Source organism: Lolium perenne, chromosome 2 (assembly GCF_019359855.2).
Source record: "Lolium perenne isolate Kyuss_39 chromosome 2, Kyuss_2.0, whole genome shotgun sequence".
NCBI classification, from domain to species: domain Eukaryota; kingdom Viridiplantae; phylum Streptophyta; class Magnoliopsida; order Poales; family Poaceae; genus Lolium; species Lolium perenne.
In genome coordinates, this window is record NC_067245.2 from 136936852 (window position 1) to 136950171 (window position 13320).

General features: G+C 48.0%; 2 long non-coding RNA genes across 2 annotated transcripts; both read left to right on the plus strand.

Annotated features, from left to right (window-relative positions):
- Nucleotides 1-1289: 1289 nt before the first annotated feature.
- On the plus strand, nucleotides 1290-2504 carry LOC127330158 (uncharacterized). Its single transcript, XR_007869147.2, has 4 exons — nucleotides 1290-1504; nucleotides 1846-1960; nucleotides 2155-2286; nucleotides 2435-2504. It is a non-coding gene; the product is annotated as an uncharacterized lncRNA (long non-coding RNA).
- A 2293-nt stretch (nucleotides 2505-4797) lies between these two features.
- On the plus strand, nucleotides 4798-5215 carry LOC127330157 (uncharacterized). The gene is made up of 2 exons (XR_007869146.2): nucleotides 4798-4827; nucleotides 4915-5215. It is a non-coding gene; the product is annotated as an uncharacterized lncRNA (long non-coding RNA).
- The last annotated feature ends 8105 nt before the right edge of the window (nucleotides 5216-13320 follow it).

Consider the following 13320-nt stretch of genomic DNA (forward strand, 5'->3'; position numbering starts at 1 on the left):
CTAAACAAGCGTCATCGGGGTTATGCCGGAGGCTGCCTCTACAACAGAAGGAATGATGTGAAATGACGTGAAATGAGGTGAATGTCCGGCCCAAGCCCTGTGCAGTTCCTAGGCTGACCGCGTGTCTTCACTGGGAGGCCAAGCTCATGGGGAGAGGTGCCTATACTAGAGTATGTAAATGAAAGGTTAGGATTGGTAGTTCGCGTACTGCGTACGATAAATCAAGGCCAGTTACCCCTGACGAACTATTGCAATTGTTGTGGCACAAGTGTACACCCTCTGCAGAGTTAAACCTATTCGAATAGCCGCGTCCGCGGTTATGGACAGTTGGAAAGGCCATACTATTCCGTCATCAGAACTTTTCTAAAAATATGAATGGTGACTTGTGACTTGAATTGAAAGGTGACTTTGACTTTGAATCACAACTGAGTTGTGGGAATGACACTAATGTTCCCACTTGAGTAAGTTAGTCAAATGAAGAGGTTTTGGTTTATTAAAGTGCTTATGAAATAAAACTGGCTTTATGCAAATGAAACTAGAGCTTAGAACCCCCTTACTATAGTTGATAGTATTTACCTTAGTATTAGTTTGCGAGTACTTTAAAGTACTCATGGCTGTGTCCCTGGCTATTCAAATGGCCAGACTATGAAGACGAGTACCAGAACCCGGAAGAAGGACAGCAGGACGTCTACTACAACTAGGATCACTCCTGACGTCAACAGTTGCCTGTGGAATAGATGGACTACTACTACGCTAGTTTCGCTTCCGCTATGTGTTATGTAATGAATAAATAGAACTTCTATTATTGTAATGAGACTGGATCATGTGATCCTTTATTTGTAAGACGATTATGGTATGTAATGAATGATGTGTTGTGATATCAATCTATTATGTCTCGCAAAAACAATATTCCTGGGATTGCGATGAATGACATAATAGGCATCTGGACTTAAAAATCCGGGTGTTGACACTTGCGACCTAAAAACGCGATACCAATTGACGAAACATCAGAAAGACTGTAGGGCACTACAACAAAAACGACACGTAGAGACGTCTAAAATATGACGCTTTTATAATCGTCTTTACATGAAAATTTACCCTACGAATAAAGACGATTTTAAAGACGCTTTGGTCGTCGTCTCCCCGTGACAATGTTTACTGTTCCCACCCCTTAGAATTTCCCACCGCTGAACCCTCAGTTTACCTCTTCCGTCTCCTACCACTAACCCACGACCAGATATCCCCTGAGGAAAATAAAAACACGACCAGATCTGTGGAAACCTAGAGCCGCCACCTTTAGATCCCCCGGAAGTGCCTTCCCGGTGAATCCTATACAGCGACCGGCGACACCTCTCCTCCCCTAGCTGGTACAAGGTCCTCGTCTGCTCTAAAAGTTTGTGACGTGCTGCGCAGAGACCCGATCCAGCCAGGTTCGGTGCAAGGGTTGATTTCGCCACAAGCCCATGGCGGATCATAGCAGATCTCCTTAGTCAAGGATCCATAGGTAATAATTTAATCTCAGTCTGTATCTTTGGTTTTGAAACCGATCCTGTATCTAATTGATTGGTATGTCTCTAATGTCTGCAGTCACCCAAATAACGCTTGTCAAATGCCAGGAAATTAGTATTATATTCCTTTTTTATTCAATCGATCTAGTTAATAATTTTGTTCACATGGTGTGGACTCCAATTAAACAACGATATCAAGAACTAATGCAAAGTTGGATTAGGACTACTTGAGATATTTTTGTAGTACTGATGTCCTCTTCTGTAATCCATGTAATTTACTTAGACCATGTGGATGTACCAGTAATTTACTAACCTGGAACTATTTCTGTATTTTAAGGTATTTCCTGTATGAAGTTTGTGGAGCCTTCCAAGTACAACACGCAGAAGTTCACTACAGCTACACTCTATTCAAGCAGCAAAGTGATGGCCAATTCTTTAGCTAACATTTTCAGGTTATTTTTTCTTTGATCTTGCTTGAGTTATTCATGCCTTATTGGAGATGAGAGTTACATTGTTTAAGTAATCGAGACTAATGTGTAAGGCTTGTGGATAAATTATACTATAGCTTAGGCTCTTAATTACCTTTTGTCATTTTTTCCCTTAAATTCCCTCCAAGCAATGGCACTAACCCTTGTTTCTTGAATAGGCTTCAAATAAAATGCAGCAAAGCTTCAAGCTGTACTGCCTAGAAGAGAAGTGGTAAAGCTTTTGAAGATGCATCATGAGGATGTTGCTGCATCTGACTGGCTGTGCTTACTTTTTAAAGCTAATAAGCAATGTAAGTATGTCGTTTTAAACTTGTAATAAATTCCAGCTCTGCAACATTTTTAGTATTAGCACGGTGTACGTTTTGCAAAATATAATACTAAATAGATGTACTTTATTTCCTTTGTTTTTGTCTAACTTGAATTAGTTGTTCTGTGTAGAATTATGATGATCGCTAATTCCCCTGAATCCCTGATGCTAACAAGATACATATTTTGGCCAGCATTGAACGGCGTTTTGCACAAAAATAACCCAAAACTGAAAGAAAAGCACAGACTGACCCTCCGGCGAAACTATTTCACCAATCTAACCCTTTTGTGTGGCGCCCCTCCCACGGGCGCCACACATGCCCATGTGGCTCCCCTCCTGCCGGCGCCACTGACCCAGCCGACGTGGCCCCCTCGCCGCTGAGCTGGTGCGCCCATCCGACGTGGCAGCATGTGTGGCGCCCCTCCCAACGGCGCCACACATGCCAACTTATATCATGTTTTCGGTCCAAAACATCCAGGGGCTCCGGAACGTCTGGGACTTAGCCATTTTGGGAGGTTCGATGTGTGGCGCCGATGCCACGGGCGCCACACTAGCCTGTGTGGCGCCGATGCCACGGGCGCCACACATCCACTTAAGTGTGACGCCCGCGCCCGCGCCCAGCCCGACCCTCTCTTTCTTCTTTCTCTTCTCTCTGCTTCTCCCCCAACCGCCGCCGCCGCCCGCCTCCCCTTCGGCCCCCCCACCAAATCGACCAAGGAATCGTCTGATCCGGCCGGCCAAGTCCTTCCTCCTCCATTCCTCAAGGTATTCCCCTTCGATTCCCTCTGATTCGTCCATTATATTTGGTGGATTTGGTAGATTTGGGTATGAACCCTAGATTTGGTAGATTTCTTGGATTTGGATATGTAGAAATTTATGTTGGTGGAATCTACATTGTAGTATATGTGTTTGAACCAAAGATTTGTTGGAACCCTAGATATGAAATTTTACATGTATGTGTTGAAATCCTATGTATGTATGTGTTGAAATGTTGGTTGTGTTTGAACCAAAGATGTTTGAAATGGCTATGTATGTGTTGAAATGGGTATGTATGTGTTGAATGTGTATGTGTAGGAACCCTAGATATGTTAGTGGATTTGGATATGAACCCTAGATTTGTTCAAATTCTATGTATGTATGTGTTGAAATGTCTAATATTTGCCTAGCAAATGTATTCAAATGTGTTATATATGCCTAGTATTCTTGATGGAATAACTCATATTTGTTAGGAATGTATGTGTGATGGCTTATTTGGATATATTCTCATGTATGTGTTGCTCATATTTGGTATGAATGGCTCATAATATGTTGTATGTGTTGCTCATACATGTAGGATGGTGTGGCTTCTGGATGAAGAGTACGACAGGGTGCACCGGGCTGTTCATATGACGGAGAAGGGAACGGATCTTCAACCTTTGAAGATTCGTTACCATGGCACATCGGATATACCGTATGACGAGAGGTACACGGAGTTCATCCGGCCTACCGGTCTTCTCCCGTTCATATCCCTTGTAAGCCGTGGGGGGCCACTCATGAACCCCTCGGCACTCACCGCCCTTGTCGACCGGTGGAGGCCGGAGACTCACACCTTCCACTTGAGGGCCGGCGAGATGGCCATTCTCTTCAGAGGAGGAGGAGGAGGATGAGGAGGAGGAGCAGGAGGAGCAGGAGCAGGAGCAGCAGGAGCAGCAGCAGGAGCAGCCACGGCAGCGGACGAAGAGGATGGCCATCCGGAAGCAGCCCGCGAGGACGGCACGTCGAGGACGCTACTAGGATGTGCTACAAGTTGCTGTGAACTCTATATTCATAAGTATCGATTTGTGAACCCTATGTCATTTCGAACCATAGTCTGTAATGCTACTTGTTGTTTGAATCTACGTGCTACAATGTGACCTATGAAGTGTTATATGTGTATGTCATGAAATTGCTACTTGTTGTGTCCAATGTGCTACAATGTTATATGTTGGATTTTGGTAGGATTTTTCATGTTTTTAACACAAGTCAATGTGTGGCGCCCTTCCAACTGGCGCCACAAGTGCTTGTGTGGCGCCCGTGGCATCGGCGCCACACATGCCAACTTATATCAAGCATTGGGTCGAAAACATCCAGGGGCTCCGGACGATAAGTCCTTAGTCGTTTTCGCGAGCCTCTATGTGTGGCGCCCGTGGCATCGGCGCCACACATCGAGCCTCGCAAAATGGCTAAGTCCCAGAGGAATTGTCTCACAGTATGTCCTGGGGGATTCCAAGTGCATGTGTGGCGCCGTTGGGAGGGGCGCCACACATGCTGCCACGTCGGATGGGCGCACCAGCTCAGCGGCGAGGGGGCCACGTCGGCTGGGTCAGTGGCGCCGGCAGGTGGGGAGCCACATGGGCATGAGTGGCGCCCGTGGAAGGGGCGCCACACAAAAGGGTTAGATTGGTGAAATAGTTTCGCCGGAGGGTTAGTCTGTGCTTTTCTTTCACTTTTGGGTTATTTTTGTGCAAATCGCCGCATTGAACAACTACTAACAGTGATGCAAATGGTTTGGAATCCACCTTCAGTTTGTAAGACTAGCTAAATGAAATCATCTTTCTGAACAGATGTCACTGATATTTTGATTTTTTTGTAGAAAGTTTTGTTTTGCAGAATTTTGATGAATCTTGGTAAAAGATCACAAGGAAACAAATCTACTAGGTGCTGTGAACACCCGTCGGTGTTGAAGTCCACGCAGAGCTTAGATAGATTCTAGCTTGTTAGAATTGCTTGTGTACTTAAGTATTTTCTTTTGTTCATGATAACTTTGCCCCTCTTTTGCATGTACGTACAGTTTAGTTGTAAAGACCAATTTCCCAATCTTTCCGTTGTAAAGACAAATTTCGCTTGATTAATACTCCCTCCGGTCCTAAATATAAGACATATAATTTCTGGCACGGAAATTAAGAAACGCATATTTAGGAAAAATTACACCATGTTTGGCTAGGGTTAACCGTAAGTAATTGCCGTAGGCTAATAGAGGACTTTGCATAAGATAAGTAAACCTAATCAAATCTCCAAAAATATTGTCCATACAAGTAGGGAAACGCAATAAACCTTATATTCTGGAATTTTTCTCAAAAAACTATATGGCTTATATATAGGAACGGATGGAGTAGTATATTTTTCCGTGCAATGCAGTACACAGTACATTCATTTGCAAGCTCTACGTATTTTCTCTTGTCAATATATACAAGAGTCACTAATTTGAACATTTGAAAAATTGAAATGATTTTATCCCAATAGCACGCCTCATAGCGTCTCAACATGAGATAGAGACGTCACCTAACACAGATTCATTGGTAGCTCCCACAATGTCTCTACGTGGATAGACACGCTTTATACAACGTCTCAATTTTCCTTAACACGCTTTCAATATGTCTCTATGGATTTTGAGACCGTGCCTAAGACGTTTTCGAGAAACGACTGTACAACCGCCTAAAGACGAAATAATTCGTCCTTAACACCTCAATCAACGTCTTTACGTGTCAATTTTGTTATAGTGGGGGCGCCACCGCCATCGCGAAACTCCAATTCGGGGGGACAGAATCTCTGTTCCGGCACGCCGTCGGGATGGGGAGGTGCCCCGGAAGCCATCTCCATCGACGCCACCACCTCCATCATGCTCCGTGAGTAGTTCCCCCATGGACTACAGGTTCTAGCAGTAGCTAGTTGGTACTCTCTCTCCCATGTACTTCAATACAATAATCTCATGAGCTGCCTTACATGATTGAGATCCATGTGATGTAATCGGTGTTGTGTTTGTTGGGATCCGATGGATTGTTACATTATGATTAGTCTATCTATAAAGTTTGTAAAGTTATTGTTGCTGCAATCTTGTTGTGTTTAATGCTTGTCACCAGTGCACGAGTGGCATGATCTTAGATTTAAGCTATATACTTATTGCTTAGATTGTATCTACAAGTTGTTTGCACATATTGCTATCCGGAACCCGAGGCCCCCACAGTGACAGAAATTGGGACAACCGGAGGGGAAGGCTGTGGTATGAGGATCACATGTTTTCACCAAGTGTTAATGCTTTGCTCCGGTGCTGTATTAAAAGGAGTACCTTAATTACCAGTAGATTCCCTTGAGGCCTGGCTGCCACCGACTGGTAGGACAAAAGATGTTATGCAAGTTTCTCATTGCGAGAACGTATGACTATATATGGAAAACATGCCTACATGATTAATAATCTTGATGTTCTGTCTTAATGCTATTTCAATCCTATCAATTGCCCAACTGTAATTTGTTCACCCAACACTTGTCACTTGTTATTGGAGAGTTACCACTAGTGAAGATCGCTGGGAACCCCGGTCCATCTCTCATCATCATATACTCGTTCCTATATGACATTGGAAGTAGTATCAACTATTTTCTGGTGCCATTGCCTCTGTGTTACTGTTACTGCTGCTGTGTTACTGATGCAGCCCGACCTTCGGTCTTCACCGCATCATGTGCTTCATCGCCAAGACGGCACGCTAAGGTGAATCTTCTCCTTTACGCGTGCCTCGAATCGCCTATTTGGGACGATATACTACTTCATACTACGTCATACCTTGATGATAGGAACTCGACGACAAGTACGGAGGGAAGAGAGGATGCCATGGAGACCCGACGACGCAAGGTCGATGTCACGGAAGCATGGAAGAGAAGGAGAAAGAAGCGCTGGACGCTCCAGGCCGGAACTTCCGCCCAACATCGTCGGAACTTCCGCCCAGATGCTGTCAAGACTGAAGATGCTCGCACAGCAGAGCTGTGACCGGAACTTCCGCCCCTGATGGCCGGAAATTCCGCCCGGGACCGGAACTTCCGCCGAGGACGGCCGGAACTTCCGCCCCATCGAACCTCAGCCAGATCTCAGCCCACTTTGGCTTGTAACTTACCCCTTCATCCCCTTACCTATAAATAGGCACCTACCCCCACCTTCATGAGGGGGAGATGATGTTTAGATGAATTGGCTTATGCCTCTATTATCCCTTTGTGGATTTGGGAAACCCCCACCTTAGGTTAATTCCTATTGTACCACCCGGGCTCTGTTCGAATCCTATTGTATCTCTTTGGTGACTTCTACCAATCTTGATCTTTTGCTTGCACTTCTACCTATTGGTCTTTTGCCTGCACTTATATTGAGTTTGGTCTTTTCACCCTTCTAGATTCATAGTGATGCGGGGTGGCCTTCGGACACCTCCACACCAAGACCAACAAGTCCCCCAAGTGGACCAATGATGCGAGCTCGAGTTAAAGCTCGACATGATGAGGTGAACTCGCTCCTCACCACCCTTGATCTCGATAACCCTTTGGATGGAATGCTACCTCATGCCGACGTGCTATGTGTCATTAGGTACAAGGCGCATGAAGACCCCGGAGAGGAGGACACGCCATGGTCAAGGGAAGGAGAGGAGCAGCGGGACATGGAGATGATCACGAAGCTGGACACGACGTCACTCGAAGCGCTCAAAGGAAGAGAAGAACGATGGCCGGTCCAGGACCCGGTCGGACCGGACCCACAACCGGACCATCCGGTCCCTGGCCCGGTCAACCGGGCGCCCGACCGGATTTCCCTGCATCGTACCAGAAGGCAACCGGACGAAAACTCGCAAGTTTCCGGTTGGCGCCCGGTCGACCGGACCCAGGACCGGACCACCCGATCACAGGCCCGGTCTGACCGGATCCCAAACCGGATTTGACGGGAATGACCCACCAAACTGCCTAAGTTATCCACTTGCGTACCTTTTCGCCTTGCTGGCCATGTATGCCTATATAAGTAGCCTGGACCCCTCCTTTACCGCTCAGACTTGCATTAGGCTTAAACACAACTTTGAGCTTAGTCTCCCTAGGTTTATCATCCCTCTGTAATCAAGGCATCCTGGTTTTTGATTTGGATATTGTTGAGTGAGATTCTACTACAAGCTATTCTCTCTCCCTCATCAATCTCTTCTTCTCCAACCCCAATCTCTCACCGGGAATTCTGCCGCGTGCCTCTTCCGGGTGATTCTATTGGCGTGGTCCATCGAGCCACGGGGGTAAGCATCGGGTGTATCGGGTTGGTGTGCGTGCGTGAGTACCGGTGTTCTTCGTGTTCTTCGTGTTCCTCGCGTTCTCCCACCTCTTCCCTTGATTTTCGGGGTCAAATCGCGAGATCGGGCCACTCCCGGGATCTTAGATCTCATCATATGGTATCAGCAGCTCTTGGTTACCGCGATTTTGACCCTCCACCCACCCGATTTCGTTTCTAGAAAATTTTCCACAAAATCCCCAAAAATAGCCCCAAAGTGCCTCTTGACCGATCTGTGATTTGGTTGCGTTTTGAATGGTTTTGGTCCGTGGATTCGGTGTTGTTGTGCTTGATCTACTATTTCGCCAACTTTTAGCCTCCAATTCCATCGTTTCTAGTCAATTTGCTCTTTTGGTTTTGGTTTGGGGAAGAACAGGAGAGAGAAACGCGAAACCTGGTTGAGAAACCCGGTCAACCGGCCCCCAGACCGGACCAGCCGGCCCAGCACCCGGTCAACCGGGCGCCAACCGGATCATCCGGTCCAGAACCTGGTCCAACCGGATCCAGACCGGGCGCAGCTCCGCGCCCTCCTCCGAGCTCGATTTCGGCTACCACCACCACCACCACCATCATCGTAGGTATAACTTACAGTTTTCCCTTGTAACCCTCTTCCTTTTGCGATCTATCCTATCGACCATTGCTTATTTACTGTTGCGAGACATTGCACGTGGCCCCGATTGTGAGGTGTGTGTGTCGTGTGGAGTAAAGCATACAAGCAAACACTCGTGTGGCAAGATAGCAAAAGCGAGGCTAGCGCTAACATAGTGCGTGAAAAAGCCATAAAAACACAAAAAGAGTGCAAGTCGCACCATACATCCTGATGTAGCCCCGCTCACCGACGTCGCTACACCAAGACCAACAAGTCCCCCAAGTGGACCGATGACACGAGCCCGAGTTAAAGCTCTACATGATGAGGTGAACTCGCTCCTCACCACCCTTGATCTTGGTACCCCGTTGGACGGAATGCTACATCATGCCGATGTGTTATGTGTCATTAGGTACAAGGCGCATCAAGACCCCGGAGAGGAGGACACGCCATGTCCAAGGGAAGGAGAGGAGCAGCTGGACATGGAGATGATCACGAAGCCGAACCCGACGTCGATCGAAGCGCTCCAAGGAAGAGAAGGACGCTGGCCGGTCCAGGACCCGCTCAGACCGGCCCCACAACCGGACGACCCGGTCCCAGGCCCGGTCAACCGGGCGCCAACCGGCGCAGCTCCATCGTACCGGACGAAGACCGGAAACCTCGCAGATTCCCGGTTGGCGCCCGGTCGACCGGACCCAGGACCGGATCACCCGGTCATAGGCCCGGTCAGACCGGATCCAAACCGGGTCTGACGGGAATGACCCACCAAACTGCCTTAAGTTATCCATTCGCGTACCTGTTCACCCTTGCTGGCCCTGTGTGCCTATATAAGTAGCCTGGACCCCTCCTTTACCCCTTAGACTTGTTTTGAACTCAAACCTACCTTTGAGCTTAGTCTCCCTAGGGTTATCATCCCTCTGTAATCAAGGCACCTTGGTTGTTGATTTGGATCTTGTTGAGTGAGATTCTAGTACAAGCTACTCTCTCTCCCTCATCAAGCTCTTCTTCTCCAACCCCAATCTCTCTCCGGGAATTCTGCCGCGTGCCTCTTCCTCGGAGATTCCATTGGCGTGGTCCATCGAGCCACGGGGGTAAGCATCGGGTGTATCGGGTTGGTGTGCGTGCGTGAGTACCGGCGTTCTTCGTGTTCTTCGTGTTCCTCGCGTTCTCCCACCTCTTCCCTTGGTTTTCGGGGTCAAATCGCGAGATCGGGCCACTCCCGGGATCTTAGATCTCATCATATGGTATCAGCAGCTCTTGGTTACCGCGGATTTGACCCTCCACCCACCCTATTTCGTTTCTAGAAATTTTTCCCAAAATCCCCAAAAATAGCCTCAAAGTGCCTCCTGACCGATCTGTGATTTGGTTGCGTTTTGAGTGGTTTTGGTCCGTGGATCTGGTGTTGTTGTGCTTCATCTACTATTTCCCCAACTTTGAGCCTCCAATTCCATCGTTTTCCCGTCGATTTGCTCTTTGGATTTGGTTTGGGGACGAACAGGAGAGAGAAATCGACGAACCCGGTTGAGACCCGGTCAACCGGACCACCGACCGGACGAGCCGGCCCAGAACCCGGTCGACCGGGCGGCAACCGGATCCGCCGGTCCTCAGTCCGGTCCAACCGGCCCCAGACCGGGCGCAGCTCCGCGCCCTCCTTCGAGCTCGATTTCCGGCGACAACCACCACCACCACCACCACCATCATCGCAGGTATAACTTGCAGTTTTCCCTTGTAACCCTCTTCCTTTTGTGATCTATCCCATTGAGCATTGCTTGTTTAGTTTTGCGAGACATTGCACGTGGCCCCGCATTGTGAGGTGTGTGTGTCGTGTTGAGTAAAGCATCCAAGCAAACACTCGTGTGGCAAGATAGCAAAAGCGAGGCTAACGCTAACATAGTGTGTGAAAAAGCCCCAAAAACACAAAAAGAGTGCAAGTCGCACCATACATCCATACATACAAAAGTGTGAAAGTGCCACCATAGATACAAACGAGTGCAAGTGCCACCATATACAAAAGAGAAAAAGCTTTTAAGCAAAGAGAGATAAGAGAAGAGAGGCCACGTGTGAATCTTGTTGTCTCTTCCTTTGCAACCGAAGCTTTGGCTCTCCTTGTGTTAGTGTGACACCGAGCACTTATACATACACTTTTCCGCTCACTTTTGGTTGCACTAACCCCGCTTATCTCGTGTGTGTGTTCCACAACTTTTCCGTGTTTATAGTGATCTTCACACTGACATTTGGATTTTTGGACCTTACCCACTTTTAACAACATACTCGATCTTGGATTTGTCGTTTGGCTTTCCACAACATTCGCCTAACACCATATTTGCTAGCTTTTGCGTGTGGTTTTGCGTGTGTCCTGATACACTTGATCTTGCTCTTGGCTTGGTTGATTGCCTCAATACTATCTTACCTTGGTAAGAGTGCGAGGTAGTCTCCTTCCACTAACATACACAACATAGTTCTTGTCTTTCCATCATGGATAGGAACGGAGATACCACAAGGGATGAAGAAATCCTCCGCAACACCGAGAGGTTGGCTACTCAACACAACCTATGGACGCAACGACAAGAGTTCAAGGAGCAACTCACCCTCTTCGAGACGCGCATCGATGAGCAATACGATGAGGTGGCTCACAACTTCTCCACCGTGAACCAAGACTTGGCTCTCCTTCGTGAAGCTACGGACAACTTGAATGGCCAAATGGCGGCCAATGATGCAAACATGGAGCGGCGCATGGATAGCCTCGAGCGCGCCATCACCAACTTGGGTCGCCATCGCCGACACTGCTCTACTTCATCGTCATCAAGCTCGCCACAAGATTATTACTCTCATGGTGGCCTTTCATCCTCAAGCTCCTCTTCAAGGCATGAAGACCATCATCGACCTCATCGCCCACAAGCTCGTCATGAAGACTCTCGCTCCAACTCTAGGCGCAGAGAAATCCATCGCCATGCTCGTCCACATGAGCGTCCTCCACAAGACCAAGTCCTACAACAAGATCGTCACAAAGCGGATCGCCATGCCCACCATGGGCGTGACGGCCAACCCCAAGACCAAGGTCCTCAAGATCCACCTCGACGAGACCTCCGGCGCCATCCTCGCCTTGATCAACGTGGAAGAGGAGATCCACCACATGATCAAGATGAGAGGGCCAACAATGAGCCTCGCCAACAACCTCGACAAGATCTTCAACAACATCATCACCGTGAACCAAGTGAAGCTAGTGTCCACCTTCAACGCCAACCCAATGCTATGGTTGGTCGTGCAAGACTTCCTCTCCCACCTCAAGCAGCAAGAGATGAAGGCATCCGTCCTCGCCGAAGAAACTTAGAGGATGAAGAGAACATGTTCGGAAGGCTCAAGTTCACCATGCCAAAGTTCAAGGGAGAAGAAGATGCCGAGGCCTACCTCTCATGGGCACTCAAGGTTGACAAGATATTCCGCATACACAACTACTCTGGTGCCAAGAAGGTGGCTATGGCGTCACTTGAGTTTGAGGATTACGCCAACACTTGGTGGGAGCAAGTCCTCACTCTTATGGAAGAAAAGGGTGAACCTCCAATTGACACTTGGGAAGAGATGAAGAAAGAGATGCATGCTCGCTTTGTCCCAACTCACTACATGACCGACCTCTTCAACAAGCTCCAAAAGTTGAAGCAAGGCACCAAGACCGTTGAGGAGTTCTTCAAGGAGATGGAGCTCACTATGATGCGAGCCAACATCCAAGAGTCCGAGGACCAAACCATTGCTCGTTTCTTCAATGGCCTCAATTACCCCATCAAGAGGATCGTAGAGTTCCAACCATACTCCAACATGGTTGAGTTGGTCCACCAAGCATCGAAGGCCGAGCGCCAAGTGGTCGAGGACATCAAGTACTCCAAGGCCAAGACATATTTATCCTCCAAGCTCGCTACATCAACTCCTCCTACTACAAGTGTCAAGCCCGATGTGTCCTCGACACCATCCAAGAAACCGACTATCCAAAGTCGCATGAAGCAAACGGTGTCTTCCACCGCCTCCTCTAAGGCATCTACGGGACCCTCTAATGTCACTTGCTTCAAGTGTGGCACCCAAGGCCACAAATCGTTTGAGTGCAAGAACACCAAGGTTATGATCACTATGGAGAATGGTGACGTCGATACGCTTGATGAGGATGAATATGAAGCCCTTGTGCAAGCCGCCGTTGCAAATGAAGAATCTTATGAGGAAGATAGTGGAGAAGACCCTCTCTTATGCGAGCATGACCCAAGTCCCTCACTTGTGATCACAAGGGTGCTAACAACACAACCTCAAGCTATGGAAGACCAAAGGTGCAACATCTTCCAAACCCGTGCCGGAATTGGTGGCAAGGCGATCAA